Raw genomic sequence first — 17380 nt, forward strand, 5'->3', positions numbered from 1 at the left:
ATACCCATATTTGTATTATTTAACATCTGAAGTACAGAATGATTTTTACAATTTAATTACAGCAATAAACATAAAATCCACAATACAGCTGTCTTTAAAACGCTTCACAAATTGTTTAGATAATTATACTCAAGCTTCTGCAGTAGTGGTGTTTCACAGATCTCATTTAACAGGATAGCATTCATGTCTTCAAACAACCCTGGTTGATGTTGGCTGTCTGTACCCTTGTCTGCTGAATGTAATAGATAACGATTTAAGTAGTCAGTTAATGTCCATAAAATTATTCAGCTGCAGCATGTTGTAGTGGTTCGGAGCTTAATTTGAATTTGTCAAAGTGCATTACTTTTTCCTCTTAGCTTCTCATATACACAATGCTTTCATTACTGGTGTTGACCTGTGAGCAATTTAATTGCCTGGGCAGACCACTGTGCTCCAATTTGCTGCTGTTTCTGCTCCATGGTGCGAGAATGGAGAATTACTTTCACCGAATCAGTTCTACGTGGCTACAAACATTTATTCTGATGGACTTCTAAATATGCAGCACAAAAACCCATTACTCTTTACCTCACCTCACGTAACAACTCAATTTATTTTATTGAAGGAAACACTCTCTTTTGAACAATGCATAGATTGCACATTTAATATTAGCTGCCACCTCCCCTTAAGTACCTCAGTAGTTATCCCTTAAGACTAACTAGGTGTGATAGAGTTAAAAGCACTTAACATTCCAACCATTCCACTTACAGGGGTTCTCTTTTTGATGGTGTATGCCAAGCAGGCTATTGAAATTATGACCTAGTTAATTAACAGTATACTGTGAAACACACCATTAAATGCTGACAGTAACAAATCTGTACTTATTGACAACTCCATGCTAAATGTGCTAAAGTGATATGATTAGTTTCAGAGTTTTCTGTCCCAATATTAATATAATATAAGCTAGTTTAAACACATTTCTTAATGATTCTTTTTATTTTGGTATGTCAATATCATATCCAACAAACAACAAAAGTTTTGTCACTTCCCTTTCAATTTTCTAGACAAATATTATGGTTTTCCTGTAGAAAAACAACGTTCCCATCACTTTCAGATCAATGAATTCTTTAGTTTCCAGATGTCATGAATTGTAGTGATTTGTAACAGACAACTACCGTAGATGTTTATGGGGTCTTTAGGTTTTGCTAATGTGCTCAGTTATTGGTAGACCGAATACCTTTTTCATCATTCCCTATAAATATTGACAAGACAAATACTGTAGCTTTGCCCTCAAAATGTAACATATAAATCCTAGCTTGTATTTGTTATTTTATAACCTCAAGTTTAGAATTACCAATTGTCAATGAACTGAGCTCACCTCTGTGTCCCTCGTGTGCCTGAAAAGAGGGAGCAAAGGGGAACTATGAACAGTGAATTCCACAGAACCTATAGGGGATTTGATATAAATTGCACAGATGACGCAGTTTTTACTGTAGTGACACACAGAACTTTTAAGGCAACCAACAGGCCAGAGAAGTCATAAATATGCAGTTTACAGACAAGCCAGTGGGTAGTTAGGGGCTGATTCATCTGAGCATCTCACCCTCCATTAAAAAAAACAGTTTCAGCTTCAGCTACTTGGCTGGATAGCTTTGACTATACTCTCATTTGTGTAAAGAAGTCTCTTGTTTTGGATTTAAGTAGACTTCTGCTTACTGTAGTTTTAAATTCTGATCTTCAATTCCTGCTTTACTGTTAACACAGTTAATAGCGCAGCACTGTTCATGAAATCCATATCAAAGCCAGTTAACAGTGCAGCCCTGATATGAACATTTCAGTAAAAAAAGATGTTCTTGAGCTCAATGGGGTTGTACATATTACTGTTACGCTCTTTGTTTTATTCATGAGTCTGTCTTCTTTTCATTCATAATGAACTATCACTAAGTCACCTAATTATTTTAATGAAAAAGACAAAACCTGCGAATCCGATTTTTTCCAGCAAAAACCCAAACAGATTTTACATTGGTTTGCAGTTTTAGTAGGTTTGTTGATCATATATCAATGTTTTTGTTACAAAGTGCAGTGATTCGGGTCTTTGCAATTAAATTGTTTTCGAGTTAATCATTTCATTTATAAACAGCCCTGATTCCCCCTCACAGCATCTTTTATTTTTTAATAAAAGAAAAAACACAGTAATTGAAATTCTGGAATAGTGTGATAAGCCAGGTCAGGATAAAGGTACCCTGTAGGAATTATGCCTGTAAAGATATAGTAGCTGCTGTTCTGTGTGATTAGGGTGCATCTAAAAATCACCCAGGGGAACTACTGTATGTTTTTTCAACAAGATAACTATGAATAAAGTTAATATTATCTAGCTCATGGACTGCAATAGGATACATATGTCTGCTTGAGGTTTGTGCATGCTTAGAGCAAAAACTGTTAATTTTTTAATACAGTTGTATTTTGTTGAAATGTTTCTTAAACTGTTTAAGGAATAAAGTATGTGGAATGCAAGATTGAAGATCTGGCTTCCCCTGTTTTGCAGAAGGTCTGATCTTTTCTGGCACTGTGCATTTTCTTCAATATCCGGGATTGCAAAATGCTTGCTAACTTGTTTAATACCTGCTTAATCTTCCAATGTTATCCTTCCCAGCACTAATCCTTGTATAACTATTCCTGCACCATGGGCTTGTGCATATACTTGAAAGGAGAGCTTCAATGCTGTAATTAAAAATCCCATTAAAGATAAACAATAACAGCTTCAAGATGGAAGTGTCTTAGCCACAGCTTATGGATTCGTAGAAAAATGCACTTATCCCTCTGTAAATTTAACTCCACTACATTTTTAAGGGAAAGCTGTGAGAGTGTTTTTTATCAGCTAATTATGCTGCACTTACTAATACTGTTAGAAAAAATAAAGAAAAGAAAAAGCATTGGTGTTGCCTCTCTTAGCTCAGATACTGTCAAATTTGCCAGCTGGCCTACTGAGTTGTTCTTTCAATGATTCTCTCTGTACGTGCTCAGAATCAGGAATATCAAATAAAAATACTGTTGACTGTGCCCATTATCTCCTGCCCTCCCGTTGGCAATCCAGCTATTTTAAACCGTCTGATGGCAGTCTCTGCTGGTAGCAATGGGATGATTGCCCGCCCTACATCCCACGTTGTCAATGCCCATGTTGTAATTATCTGAGAAATCTTGCTTAACCATTCCTTTGCAACTTCATTATTAAATGGCAATAAAGCAGTTATCATCTACTTAAGAAAGAACAACTGAAAAAAGATTACTGTAATACGAAGCTATGGGGCAGGTCATCACCTTAGAGAGTTGTTATTAAGAGAAATCGGTATTGGATTTAATCATAAAATAAACGTTTAACTCCCAAATCACCTCTTTTACATGGTTTTCTTTGAATGGATTTAGATTAATCTGTTTTGGACTGTACTCATTTAAATGGATTGTAGAGTATTGTCCAGTGAAGTTCCTGGATCAGCAAGTGCTGGTTTTCTGACAGATGTTTGGCTGGTAATTGCTGCTATAACTTAGCTCTTGGTTGTGAACATAAAACAAGTGTGAAGAAAGCTTGTCTAATTATGTACAAATGCATCGCTTTTTAGCAGTTCTTTATTAATTTGAATATGATATCTGTTACATGATGTTCTGAGTAACACGAGCCATTTTCTGCGAATAACACAGAACAAATGTGAGATCTTTGAGATCCGTTCATAAAATCCAGCCGCAATTACTGATCTGATTCAAATCAAATTCAACTTGTTGCTTGTGCATTTAAATGAGGCAATTCCATGGTACAGAGCTACATTTCTGCCAATAGGAGATGAGTACATGCATTGCTAAGACATTTTCTTCACTTCCTAGGGAGTTTATTGAACAAAAAGTAGAGCAATTGGCTAAGTGCCAGTGTCTTGCTGGTCTGGTTCCCACTCAGTAGAAACCTAGAGCTCGGCATGCTATCAGGCCTCCAGTATGACTTTCAAATAACATTTGTGAGGGCAATTTTGTTTTCTAATTTTGTTTCTGAGAGCAAATTGTATTAAGGCTGTAATTCTAAGTTTTAATTTCCAAGCCCCATAGAATGACTGTAGCATTATTTATATTCTTTTATAAATTTAGAATCACCATTATTGTGATAACCTGTCAGGGTAGCCAGCTGTTAATTGAGAGAACCAGCAAAATGAGACAGCTGCTCTGAATGAGTAGCTTGGAAGAAGTGAAATTCCATGTGAGGGAAAGGAACTGGTGTGATGGACTTTCTGTGGAATTAGGTTATCCTCTGGAGTAATTAAGAGACATAAAAACCAGGTTGGTGGAAAAGGGTTTTAGGCTCTCTACATGTATACTCCATGTTTTAATGCAGGATGTTAAGTCTTTGCAGTAAGTTGTTAAAAAACCTACAGGAGTAGGAAAGACAACATCATCTTATTATAACATTATACCCTTAGGGTCATGTTTTCCTTCAGACTATTCACACTACCCAATTGTCCTGCTGAGCAAATGGATTTTACTTGATTTGTAATATGATTCTTTGACAGTAGTGTTACCACCTTGTAGCCTGCTCTCATCTGATCTCAGAAGCAAAACAAAACTGGCTTATTAGCGAAGCTTTAGTGGAAAAAAAATACACAAGTGATTATCTGGAATTATAATTACTAATCAATGTGAAAACAGTGCTGATCAAGATCATGATTGAACCATCCTTGTTTAAAATTCTTGTTTCTTCTATAAAAAATAATCTAAAATAGACCTAAAAGCCTACAAGCCTTTTTTCATTTCCTCATTAATTACATACATAGGATAATTAATATTAAGGCCATAGAGAAAGACAGAAAGGCTACTTGTACTTGTACTTGTCTCATGTTTAAGCTGTATTATCACACTGCTTAATAAAAAGCTCCAACAGCCACTGATCACTGTGCTTAATGTTCTGTTTTTAGGAAAGCAGATGACCATTTGCAATGAGAAAAAAGGAACTCTTCTCAACCCTGCTGTTGAGTGGAATGCTAATTAATTTCTAACCTCTACATGAAGGTATTTTCCTTTCTGCTATCCTTGATCCTTGATATCAAACTAAAATGCAGAAAATCTTTTAGTGAATAATTACGTGTCTCAGTTAAAAAAATAATAAAGGCTACAGTCAAGAGGTGGTTGTATGATGCATATTGCTTGACCAGTTTCTAGGAGCTTAACATTTCTAGAACTATAATTTGTCAGTTCTTACAGCACCCCGGTGAACTGGTTTCCATGACATGGGTTGATAATCTGTTCCACACCATCATCTTTTCATATAAATCATCACATATGCTCAGTTTCAAATCCCTTAAATTATTATTCTCATCACCTAACCTGGTTTTCAGGTTTGAGTTTGAAGTTGTGCTCCCTGTCATGTGTTCTTAAACACCAGTCCAATAAAAATAAAGTCATAAGAAAATGAACCTGATATAAGATGTATTCTGTATACTTTCAGGTTTTAATACTACCTACAGTATATCCAAGCTGTTGAAACAAACAGTAATCTCCCTAACATTCTTTCCTACCTTTCATTTATGCAGTTAGACACATATTTATGGCAGCTTGTAGTGTAGTTTAAAATGGTCCGTAACAAAAAGGAGAGAATTGTATTGATCTTATGCATCCATCTAATGTGCTTCTGTGCGAGAGAATTGAAATCAGATATAACACATTTGGTATTAATTTCACCGTTAGACTTCCAATAAAATTACACATCTCATTCACTTGGCTAAGAAATGAAACAACAGACAATACATTTTCTATGGATAGTGTATTACCAATACAATACAATAATATATTGGATTGGATAGCCACATCGTAGCCTGATTTTTGTAGCCTGATTACCACAATATAGTGAGATCTCTGAAGCTAAGTAGGGCAGTGTCTAGTCAATACTGGGATGGCAGTAGATGACTTCTAAGGACATTAGCTTGCTGCTGTAAGTGTCGTGGGTGGAGCAGTAGGTGGCACTTTTTCATCTTGGTAAGAATTTTCCAAAAGCAATGTCCTGTATAATGACTGGTGACAGTAAATGAAATGCTAATGTTAAACTAAGGTCCTGACCACTTGTTCATTAGTGATCCCATTGCATCATTCATAAGAATACAGGTATTATCCCTGATATCCACTCTGAACTTGTTAAATTTGGCCTCCCTAAATTCCCTCCTTAATTCAATAGTGAAAACAATGGGCCACTTCTCCACCTGATGTGTTGTGTATCATACACCCCATCAAGATCATATGGTTGATGCTGGCCAAATGCAGTTATCAAAGCAGTGACACCGAGCGTCTGATCCTGTGAGTTTCTTTGTACAGTATATAAAATACAGTCCCATTATATGAAATGGATCACCTAATGTACAGTACATTGATCCAGTGATATAGAGTCCACTATCACAAAATCTCCTGTTAACCCTCATACATTCATGGTGTTTAGGGGTATACCAAAGTTCCCATAGGGTGAAATTTTCTCTACAAGCAGAGCTGCAATTTCCTTTTGCAGAGTGTAGATTAGAGGTACATGACCTTGCACTGCCCCTTATTTAAGCAGCATAAGACAAGTAATTGAGATCAAGACATCACTAGAAAAGGCAGGGTAGTGTGATCTCTGTGTTTTGTTAAAAAGACATTTATGGGGATTGGGCAGTTTAGTAAGAGTTAAAGCTAAAGGAGAAAAGGTTTTTTATACTGTGAATAAACTGATTTTGGAAGCAGAAAATAAGCTCATCTACTAAAGGCTTCCATTATATACAGTGGATGTTCGTCTCAGGCAGTTTGTCATATCCACTTATGCTTAATTCTATGTGCTACAATGTAACTTGTGTATAATGGTCTTAGTTTGGAATTATGAACACCCTTATAAACATTTACTCAAATAAATCCAAATGTTAGCATTGGGATTTTATCACAATTTTCTATTAGTTCAAGTGGGTAGCTGTGTCAGCATGTGTAAACTGTAAAGGAATAAGTAAAGGTTTATTCCAAGCTGAAAAGAGCCTTCTCTGGGTGCCAAAAAATGGTTTCTTTTCTTCTCTTTTCAACATTGAATAAACCTTTACAATTTTCTAATACTGTACTACAAATTGTAATCATATCCATTCCCATGTTTCACCATGTTTTTCTTTTTTAGAATAATTAATAGGCTATAGTATGTTCTCTCTGTAAATTACAATAGTAGTTTGATTCAAGTACAACAGGTGCCACCCTTCTAAATTATACATTTAAAAATAGCTGTGTACTGTAAATAATGTTTGTCCTACATACAGTACAAACACTGCCCTCCCTGGAATAGGGCAGGTGGAAAACAGCAAAACTATGCAAGATACCAAATGCAATCAGCCTTCAACATGAAATAATGTTGTTTTTTTTTTAATGCTGCACTGAGAAAGATAAGATAAGCTTATTATCACATGTTATCCTTTGGGTCAAATTTCCCTTCAGAATATTCACACTACCACGTAATGTATCTAAGCAAAACGAATAAGATTGTCTTAAGGATGTCAAAGTTATTGTGTAATTTTCAACCAGCTCTGATTGTTTCATCTGAATACGACCCTTTTTTACTATATTTTATGAAATGACAAACCTATCTGAGAAAGGATTTGGAGACTGTAGCCTGCCACTTTCCCTCAGCAACAAAGTAATTGCTTCACCTTTAATATTGCACCTGCATTTCAGAGAAAGTACAATTACAAGCAAAATTAGATTTGAACCTTTAGGCCACTGAGAATTCATTCTTTTGAGCTAATTTCAGTAAGCCTTTATTCATTAAAAAATATCAAGCATTTTTTAGTGCATTGTGCATCCCAGGGATTGAGCATTTAAGCATATGGACATATCAAAGCAAAGTTTCTCTACATTGATCATACAAAGAGTTCTCTTATTACAGCATTCAATAAGTGGAGTTAGGGATAGTGAAGTCAGTGTAACATCACATTGCATTACAGAGATAATGACTAATTTGGCTAATTAACTAATCAATGACTACTACTCCCTCAGACAGAAATGGGAACTAACTTCTGAGCACAAGGACCACTATTATGCTAATTGTGAAGTTTTCTTTTCTTAAAAAATTATGAAAGTTATAAACTGCCAGTCACCTGATGTAGCCCAAACAAAGGGGCCAAGTTACTGTACAACAGCAGGATTTCACTGTTAAATTATAGAGGTTTTTACTTTATCTTTATATTTTCTTTCTAATGAAGCAATTGAAACACATATGTTAAAACACACATGAAACACACATTGCTCAGATGCATTTATTGCCTTACAATAACTGACACACGGAATAACTGTCACATATAGCCAGCTTCAGAACATTATATAATCTGGTTATTTTGAGTGTAGTATTATTTTGTTGGCATAGTACTTCCAATGAGCTATAATAATGTTCATAATCATTTATGACTATTGTTCCAAACAATTATACATTTGTCACAGCTGAGGTCATAACATGTTAGGGTAATGATTGGACTCATCAATACTTACTTGCCTTTCTCCATTTATTAAACTGGTTGAAAAAGATTATAAATGTATTGATGGCATTGCATGAAGCCTATTTGAAGGTGTTATACCATTTACATTTAAATTTAGTGTTACCCAAAGTTCTTGTTTAATTTGTCATGCCATCCCAGAGGATAGACCAAACTTATACCGTAACTTTATTATTGAAAGAGTGTTTCAAATAGTTAAAAAATTCCTACAGTATATGACAAAGGTCTTCACATTTTTGAAAAAAGAATTTACATCAAAATAATTGCAAATAGCACTATTGGATATTACTTTCCTAGTAGGTAATCTAACATCTATTAGTATTTTAGTTTGCCTGTTAATCAAATTGGCTTAAAATTAGGTAGTAAATAGTATAGAGGGAAAAATGTTATGCATTCATAAACCTTACAGGGGTTAAACTTCCAGGGTTGATTTAATTGGTTTCAGTTATCCAAAAAACATTATACATTATCCAAAAAACACTTTTGTAATCTTTTTCAAGTCTCTTACTATTCCTTTTCCTATTTCACCTATTTGTATCACTATGAAAATTAGTTCTGAGAGGTATTTTAAATCATAATATAATTTTTTTTCTTATTTATCTAGACGCTGAATAGCAGCCAAAACCTAACAGATTGCTGATGCTACTGATCGTAACATTTTGACAGTGTTTAAATTCTGATGTTCATATTATTAATACATATTTAGGCTGTGGGACATTGCCCTCAAGTGCTTTCAGCTGTCAGCAGTAGTTGACATATTATACTTTAATACTTTCCAATGAAAACTATCATGAAAATGCAGAAACAAAATTTAGATTAGGCTGTCAGATACAGTGGTGATGCCCCACTAGATCAGCAATCTTTACAAACAAAAAACAATTAAAACACCATAAAGTGCTAGCTTTCCACTTTTGAAGTGCTGATTTTCAAAAAGTTTTGATAATACTACCAGTCAACTGAGGACCTCACAAGCTGTTTTCAGAGCTTCAGTAAATAGGCATTTAATTTGTTTATCCACAATGACTTACATTTGTACATACTTATACAACTTGGTGTTACTGAAGTGAAGCTGAGCTCTCAAGTGTAGGATAATAATGTTCCACCGAGGAATTGGACAAAGTATCTTCCAATTATGAGTGTGAATCCCTAACCACTACTTCACAGTGCAGCCTCTTCTATGAAACATTTATGATTAAGTTTATGAATAAGTTTATGAATAAGTTTGCCACTCAAGATATTACAGAATATATATAATTTTACAGGCCATTAAGGTTAGTGAGGATACAATATGAGTAAGTATTTGTTCAAGCTTGCCAATGGGGGAAAATAAAGTGATAAAATACTTAGACAAAATATTAAGTCAAAAGGGTGTCACAATTAGTGTGATGGTGTGCACTGCTGCTTCACAACTCTTGGTCCTGGATTCAATACTGGACTGGAGGACAGTCTGAGAGGACATTCTCCCTGCATCTGCATGGCTTTTTTCCAGGTACTCTGGTTTCTGAAAGCTGGAATACCTGGTTTTATTAAATTGCCTCTAAGAGTGTGTGTCCATCCAGTGCTACACTGCTGTTCCATCCTGGGTGCAGTTCCTCCCTGAGTCCTGTGTGTGCCAGGTTAGACTCTGCCAGCCCTCTATAGGGTTTATCCACGCAGGAGCTCCTGTATATTAATCTGTATGTTTGGGCAACATTATTACCTAAAACATGTTTGTTCTCACATTGTCACTCTTCATACATGAGCGGAGAGGTGATATGTATACAAAGAAACAATCAAATGAAAGTCAATTGGTTTTATTGAAATTTACAGGATATGCATGATACAGCAGGTTGTAAAGTGTCTTTATCAGTTGTCTCCTCCTTGAGGCTAATTTGACTTTTACTCTTTGCAGTTTATAAGCTCTAATGGGAGAAAAGGGGAGTATTTTCCTGTCTTCGTTTGGCATTCACACTGCATGACACTTCATTTGGTACTGAACTGGAAAGGCCCCACTTTGAAATAACACCTCCAACAGCCCAAACAACTTTTCTTGGTTCCTGCTACTTGTCAGAAGATGAACCTGATGCTATTTTTCCTCATTACAAAACAGCCTCAGAGTGCCTCATCTCATTTTCCCGCCAATCCCTCTGAGAAATCTTTTGCAAATGAGTGCCTGAGTGCCTGACATAAGTCATTTTTATTGCAAACACTTCAGCCTCGATCAGCTCAGGCAGTGACGTCTGTACCTTCTTTGGAAGGTAAAGCTGCCAAGCTTAATTAAAAGTGCATTTTCCCCCTTTGTCCAGGATGAATTAATGGTTTCAGACCTCTGTGGAGCCAACTGTGGAGGCTGACCCTGGTAATAAAGATAACTGTTTAAAGTAAGATTGTACTCTGCCAAACCGCTACCTCTCAATTGTTCTGTCTTCCAATTTTCAAAGTCTCTACCAGTGCCAAAGGTAGCCTTGAGATGGAATAGCTGTTTCTAGCTTGCATCAATTGACATTGAAACACAAAGTAATGGATGCCTTTTCTTAGAGTGTTACTGAAAAATGTCAAACTGTTACTAACAAGTCTTGGGCTTAACCACGATCTTAAGTTTCTGAAAGTTTTTTTTTTTAATACAAGGAGGCTTCCCTCAGTAAAACCTTAGGTTTAATCTTCAGTACATAAACTGTAAACCTGGTGTTACAACAGAAGGGAAAGTAGCTTAATATTCTTTTACATTTATCGTCAAACAGGGATTAAGGCAGGATCTTCTTACTCCCATTGCACTAATTAACCACCTCTTCAATCTGCTACCCCTCTTATTAAATGTAATTGAATGGTATATCAAAGGTGTTTTAAGATGACCTTTGGTTTCAGGAATTTGTTTGCAGATAGTATACCCCTCTAGGGAAATAGGCCATTAAAAGGAGCTCTCAAAACTACAGTTCAAAGGTTCAGTTCCATTAAAGGAAAAAAAAAAAGCTTCCAAATCAAACGAAATATGGCCACTTCCCTTCATTAACCTGTGAGTTATATTTTTTTTCTCAGCTTTTCTTTCTTCGGTTTTATAACCCAGGAGATACTTGAGCACCTGGTTTTACATGTTGAGAGAAATTCCCTTGAAGAGAAAAACAGTGGTGATAAAAACCCCATCCAGGCAGGTAGTCCAAGAAAAATCCTCATTAGATACAAGTGATGCTCCCAGAGGCAACTGATTTCTAGATATATTTTTACTTCAATAGTTTCTATGTAGTGCACTGAAGAAACGTGGAAAGACCAAGCCATTACTTCTTAATTACCTTTGTGCAATATATGGCTCATATCACAGAAAGCACTCCTATCATTTCCAGCCAAGAAAATAATGCTTTTCCATCTATTCCAACTCACCCTTCTCCCAAAAACATTTAACGAGCCAGACATTAAATCATTATTACTAACCATACCAATAAATGACAACTTTGCCAACAAAGAATACACAGACAGATTGCAAGATTGAATCCTAATCAGTTCTTAAACCTCCACACTCCCTCATTCTTCTAATCCTATCTGTTGACTAAACATGGCTTACGAGACAATTGGTATGTATTAGGAAAGCATGATAATAAAAGATACGTGAAGGAAAATGTTCACAAACAGCTGACAACAAAATGTACATCAAGCTTGTGCACCTGTTTTAGGTGTTTCTACTTTAAGCCAAATAAAATAAGAAATAGAAACGTCATGTAATCAATCTCTGTACTTCAAGAAATCATGCTGGTCAAAAAACATACCCCACATTTCTGAAGGGAGTGAGCAAAAGTGATTCAACAGAACTCTAGCTAAAAAGAAAGAAATCCTGTGTGTGACTGGCACAATCAAACTGTCTGCTTCCCATTCCATTCATTGCAATCTGAGAGGTGTCTATTAATGGTACTGTAGACCAGTTGCTCATCTAGGACAAAGGGGCTCAATGTTGCTTTATCAAGTGACTATACATCCTTTATCAGCATGGGTGTATTTGTTAGAGTCATTAGAAGGATTTCCCCATTGATTTAATGAACATACTACAGTGTTTACACTTCCAGTATCTATTATCCTAACAGCAAAGCTATTGTTTTACCATGACTAGCCCACTTATGAAGCTTGTTCTTTGAGAAACATTCTATTGATTGTAACTGGCATGAGGAGTTGCCAGATTTCATTGTAATTCATTTCTTTCTTTATTCAGCCTCTAAGCCAGCTTTCAGACTTCGCAGGAAAAATGTCTTAACAGATTGCGGCTTTAACAAGAAGGGTGGATGGGGAGTAAGCAGGTGGAATTCACAGGTTTAACTGATGCCTAATTGTGAGTGCCAAATTCCTTGAAATTTTCTTTGCTTCAGAAAAATAAGCAAAGCACTACAGAATTACTCCAAGTATATTTCATCAACATGCGTAATGCACCGCTATATAATTTTGCTACTCTCTCCTCCTTTTCAAAATGTATCAATATCCCTTAACTTGCTCTTCTACAAGTCTCCATTGTTTGGAAAGCATTCCAGTCTTTCCAGCTGCCTTATTAAAACTGTTCACTGGACTAATATTCCACTTGTCTTCTTAATAAAAATGTCAATGTCTTCTTTAAACTGACCCCTGCTGCAAAATGAGAATTGCAGAATTGCATTAGATTTCTTTTATATTTTAGCAACATGATTTGATTCTAAAAGCATTCCCATCCCTTAAGCACTTATATGAAAAACCACCATTCCAACTGTATGTATTTCTCAGTTTCAACAAATTAACATTTTTTTTTTAAATGCAGCTGTTTGCTTTTGAAATGAAAGCACTGGAATAACAATTACTGAAACCACAGAAGAGGATTTGACCCCTGACTGTGTTTGCATTTTACATTCTCCAAAATGCAGTGATTGCATTTTGCAATAAAGAATGAGTAACAATTAAGTCTGAAAATGGCAGATGCGCTCTACTTATGCTAAGTTTACTGTACTTCTTAATAAAAATAACTTTAAAAATGTTGAAAAGAGCTTTAGTGCCGGGGCAAAATTTTATTTAACTCAAAATATTCTAAAATAGATATCAACATTTTTGATACCACTATATTTTACAAACGTTTTTATTTGAATGTATTTGCGTTTATGTCTGCTGTTTTCGTTTGAATATAGAGGAAAATTTCCTTGAATGTTAACAATATTTTGTAAACCAAGATCTCCAACAAATATTTTCAAAAGTGAGAAAAAACAAAGCATGAATCCTACCAGGAAGTTTTATGAACTCCGTTCATTATGATGTAGAACCTGGCTGTGCAAATACTGTCGAGATGGTATTTAAATGGAAACATTTGTTCTCTAGTTTGACTATCTCTACAGATGGCATACTTTAGCAAGACAAACTTGGAGTTAGTCTATAAATATCTAGGCTACTGACTGGACTGTACTTTATCTTCAAAACTCAACTAAATTGCAAGCTAGAGTCAGGTCTAGACTTATTTTCCTTTATTGAAGAAAAATGTTTTTCATGCTCCTCCAGGAATCCATTAGTTCTTAAGTATGTATCCTCTGTTTTGGACAATGGCGATGATGTTGACAAAATGGTCTCTAAAGCTGGTAGCATAGGAAACTTGATTATCTAAGGTGTCCCCTATTACACTATCATTGTGATCTTTAAATTTCAATTAATTGGCCCTGTCTGCAAGCTAGATGAGTGCTTCACTGGTTTATGTTAATTTACAGATCTCCATATCATAATTTATTGCAGTTCTCTGTATCATCCTGCAATCTAAGACGTAGTACTTTTATTAAGCAGAACCTTGTAGAGCAACTACAGACTTTGGGAGTAAGTCATTTTAATTTGCTGCTGCCAATGACTGGAACAATCTGCAGAGTAAGCTGAAACCAGCCACCTTTCTATCTGAGGGCATTTTCAGCTGTATAATCAAATCTTTTCTGACTGGCACTTGCACTTGTTATCACTGCCATGTCCTGCTATGTTATATTCTTTTACTGTATATTTAATTTTTTGTATTGTTGCTCTTCCTTTCACTGCTTTTTCTTATGATGTAATCCAATGTTTCAGTTCCAAACAGAAGAGATTCAGCACCATGGATAGCTCTCTGCAGATTACTATAGCTTTTTTTATTAAAAAGAATGATAGTTATTGGAAAGACTTTAAAAACTTTTCATTCCAAGCTACAAATGTATTCCTCATTTCGAGATGTCAGCTAATTTTACATTAAAAATTATGAGTTGTATGTTTTTACATCCAAACCCTGCAGAATAGCCACAACTGAATGTTACAAAACCAACTATTCAGTGTAGACATACACTTCACATAATACTATCTTATTACACAACACTATTAGTCATATAATGAGTGACAAAACTGCACCCCAACTGTAAAATGCAATAAGAAGCAACTAAAATATATATGATCATATGTGCACTATGATAAAAAAAATATCAGTTGTTGTCAAAAATTTTATTTTAATACAGTAGATGACTATTTCTTTGCGAACACACAAAGATGGCCGCAAACAGTACTGCAAAAATAAAGATTCGGTTCTGAATACTGTAACATTTTATTAGAAAATTTAAGAATTTTCTTGAAATAATCCAAAGGGGTAGCCATTTCTGTCTTTTTTGGAACATTCGTAAAAATCTCTAGTTATTCCGGTCACACATTTCCACTGCAACACCACCACAGACCAGGAGAGCTTAAGACCCTATATGACTGTACTGCAACACCTAGTGAAGTAAAGACAGCTATGGATATTCAGTCAGCTGTTCTGAACAACAGGATCATGTCTAATCTTTTACCCATAACCTTCAGGCTCACAAGCTGTTAGCTAGCTGCAGTATGATGAATCACTAAAGACAACCCTAAACTTTTTAAATATTATGTACATGCACAAACACATATTTGTCTTGTTCCTATTTTCTAGCAATGTCATTAGATGGCCTTTTATTTTACCTTTGGGATTAGCATATTAAGACAACGAAAATAGCAATAGCTTGGATCAATAAAATCATGAAATATAAACGTCTCAGTATATTCATATCATGTGATATGAATGTTCTCTTTCCAAAAAAATACTAAATCAAATGTCTTTTTCTGCTCTTCTTTCCCAAGCCTCTCCATAAGCTTTTTATTTCAGTGCCGTGAGCTTGAAAGACATTAAAATGTCCAATCATATATCCACATGGATGCAATCACAAGTACTGTATTAATAATAACAATTTCTCATTTTTTTAAATTCAGCCCTAAGTCTGTCATTTATGCCTTCTCTTGAAAACTCATTCATTGGCTGAAATTCAAGTTTTAACATTTGAGTCCTCAGCTCTGCATAATACCTTAATGGTCTTTGTATAGTGATTTCCATTTCCAGTCCTCAAGGCTCAATGTGAGTCTCACTGTGGCACCTTGCTCATTGCAGTTAAACTGCTGTTGCTGACCTTTTCACCTCATTTACTGATCTCATCAAATAGTAATTTCTGTCAGTAGGTGTGCAAATTACAGTTAGCACCTTGTTTTAGGACTGATTATTTCGCTATGTCTTTTCACACAAGAATACACAGAGTAAAATAACAGAGGTGTAAGCTCTGTAACCCAGAATTCTGTCTCAGCTTCTTTTAACACTTCACCACTGCTGGTATGTGATTTCATGTAGTAGGATGCTCTGAGCTTACCTCTATGATGTCTTTCTCAAGATGTCTGAGCCCCGCCAAGCTTCCTGCAAAAGATTTTAGAAAGGAAACAAATTAATTGTCTTCTGACACTAGTCGTGCCTAAGCTACCACTAATAGAAATTACATGTATGTTAAAAATATGGTGGCAGAGGGAATGGGAAGAAAGAGGGAACAGAAAAAAAGTATGACTGCATAAATCCGTGATGCTATAGGTTGCCTGATTGGCCAAGTACAATTTTCCATAATGGTACACTAGTGAAATAAATGCGATGAATATGCTTAATGTAATGGTAATTTTAAAAAGTAACTATTTTGAAATCCTTTGGGTATAATGTTGTATTTCTAAGGTTTATGCATAGCAGACAGGCAGGTACTGTAGGTGTTTTTGACATTTTGCATGTTTTCCAACATGAGGCCATTAGCTATGGTTCAGTGATAAGGCCATATTCTATTGGTTCAGTTAATTCATATTAGGACACAAGTATCAAATAATGATGTTATGGCATAATATCATAACATTACTATTAATATTATGGAATTACCCACATACAAATACAATGCTATAAAAAATGCAAGAAATTATAATTAGCAGTGTAAGAACAGACCATGGAGGATAAATTATACTCCCAAGAAAATGGAATAATGTAGACTCACTCTATAATGAAAAGTTAAAAAAGAATGAAAGCTTCCACATTTTTCAATTAGAATGGAAATTAGTGTGCTCAAAAACGGTAAATGTATGTTAAATAAACACAATACAAAGTTACAGTAATATAACCAACTGTTCAAGAGGTATTAGGAATACTCAAAACAAAACATCTTCAACTACCTGGTAGTCCAATTCAAGTACAGTAAATATGGATTTAATATAGATATAGTAAATATAAATCTAGATTGTATCTGTTAAATCAGAAATTCCAGATTTTCCCTGCTATCAAGGAGAAATGGGTCTTTAAGGCATGGATATTAATGGTGCCCAGGGTTAGAGCAATTGGTATAGAGGTACGTGAGTTGGGTGTTGTTTTATATGTTTTATATGCTTTAGCGAGTGTTTAAAAACAACTAAACATTAAACTATACTCCACTATGTTAATAATATATGAATATATTTAATTTTATATACTATATTCAAAACATGAAATAAAGAACCTGCATATAAGTATATATATATAGTAGTATACTCGAAATATACCTCATATTCAGTTATAGAGTGTTTTTGTGCTGACAAAATGTAAATTATGTAAGTCAATCCAAAAA

General features: G+C 35.0%; 1 protein-coding gene across 3 annotated transcripts in view; it reads right to left on the bottom strand.

Annotated features, from left to right (window-relative positions):
- The window catches only part of tnr (tenascin R (restrictin, janusin)), a 208020-nt gene that overhangs the window by 109998 nt on the left and 80642 nt on the right, over positions 1-17380 (bottom strand). For all 3 annotated transcript variants that reach the window (XM_088598137.1, XM_088598136.1, XM_088598139.1), the window contains exon 2: positions 16124-16167. The gene's annotated coding sequence lies outside the window, so the exon portion shown is untranslated. The remainder of the gene's footprint in view (positions 1-16123; positions 16168-17380) is intronic.

The sequence above is a fragment of the Lepisosteus platostomus genome, chromosome 11 (assembly GCF_059453375.1).
Source record: "Lepisosteus platostomus isolate fLepPlt1 chromosome 11, fLepPlt1.hap1, whole genome shotgun sequence".
In the NCBI taxonomy this organism is placed as follows: domain Eukaryota; kingdom Metazoa; phylum Chordata; class Actinopteri; order Semionotiformes; family Lepisosteidae; genus Lepisosteus; species Lepisosteus platostomus.